The 1,111-nt window shown below is 45.6% G+C and overlaps 1 pseudogene; it reads right to left on the bottom strand.

Annotated features, from left to right (window-relative positions):
* Nucleotides 1–173: 173 nt before the first annotated feature.
* On the bottom strand, nucleotides 174–1,106 carry LOC104996889 (annotated as a pseudogene).
* Nucleotides 1,107–1,111: the final 5 nt, after the last annotated feature.

Raw genomic sequence — 1,111 nt, 5'->3', positions numbered from 1 at the left:
ATTTATTCAGCATCATGATACAGACTATTACATTTAGCAATCAACAGCATGGGTAGCAAAAAAAAAAAATCTACATTAAAACCCTTTGTTGGAATGCTTTACACTTTCCATAGAACAGAAACTAAAATAACCTGTTATACAATTAGTCACAAGTACAGTCCTCGAGTTTTTTGCCCATACACACAAGTATTGTCTAAAACATGTCTTCTTTGTAGCAGCTAGGCCCTGCCACCACTGTGCTTGGCTGAGTTCACAAATCTGTTGTAACCTGTAGCTTCCCTGTCGTTCTCTGGCGCTCCTCTCCTGCTAAGCTTTGTTTCCTGGCAGTAATTAAAACCTTCTGCCACTGCCATAGCTACTGCTGCTGCTGGAGCCACCATAGCCACCTTGGTTTCGTGGTTTGGCAAAGTATTGGCCTCCACCACCACAGGGGCCAGAACTTCTGCCTCCAAAGTTTCCTCCTTTCATGGGTCCAAAATTTGAAGATTGATTGTTGTAATTGCCAAAACCATTGTAGCTTCCGCCACCTCCACAATTGCTTCCGTCATTACCAAATCCGTTATATCCATCCCCACTGCCACCATATCTGCCACCACCACAGCTGCCACCAAAGCCACCTCGACCACTGAAGTTTCCTCCACGACCAAAGTTGTCATTCCCACCAAAACCACCTCCACGACCGCCACCAAAGTTTCCAGAACCACTTCGACCTCTCTGGCTGGATGAAGCACTAGCCATCTCTTGCTTAGACAGGGCTTTTCTCACTTCACAGTTGTGGCCATTCACAGTGTGGTATTTCTGAATGACAATCTTGTCTACGGAGTCATGGTCATCAAAGGTTACAAAAGCAAAGCCTCTCTTTTTGCCACTGCCTCGGTCAGTCATGATTTCAATTACTTCAATTTTCCTGTACTGTTCAAAATAATCTCTCAGTGATGTTCCTCAGTGTCTTCTTTAATGCCACCAACAAAAATCTTTTTCACAGTTAAGTGGGCACCAGGTCTTTGAGAATCTTCTCCTGAGACGGCCCTCTTTGGTTCCACAACTCTTCCGTCCACCTTGTGTGGCCTTGCATTCATGGCCGCATCCGCCTCCTCCACCGTGGCGTATG

This window comes from Bison bison, unplaced genomic scaffold (assembly GCF_000754665.1).
Source record: "Bison bison bison isolate TAMUID 2011002044 unplaced genomic scaffold, Bison_UMD1.0 scf7180017851711, whole genome shotgun sequence".
In the NCBI taxonomy this organism is placed as follows: Eukaryota; Metazoa; Chordata; class Mammalia; order Artiodactyla; family Bovidae; genus Bison; species Bison bison.
This window is presented reverse-complemented; position numbering and strand designations above follow the sequence as displayed.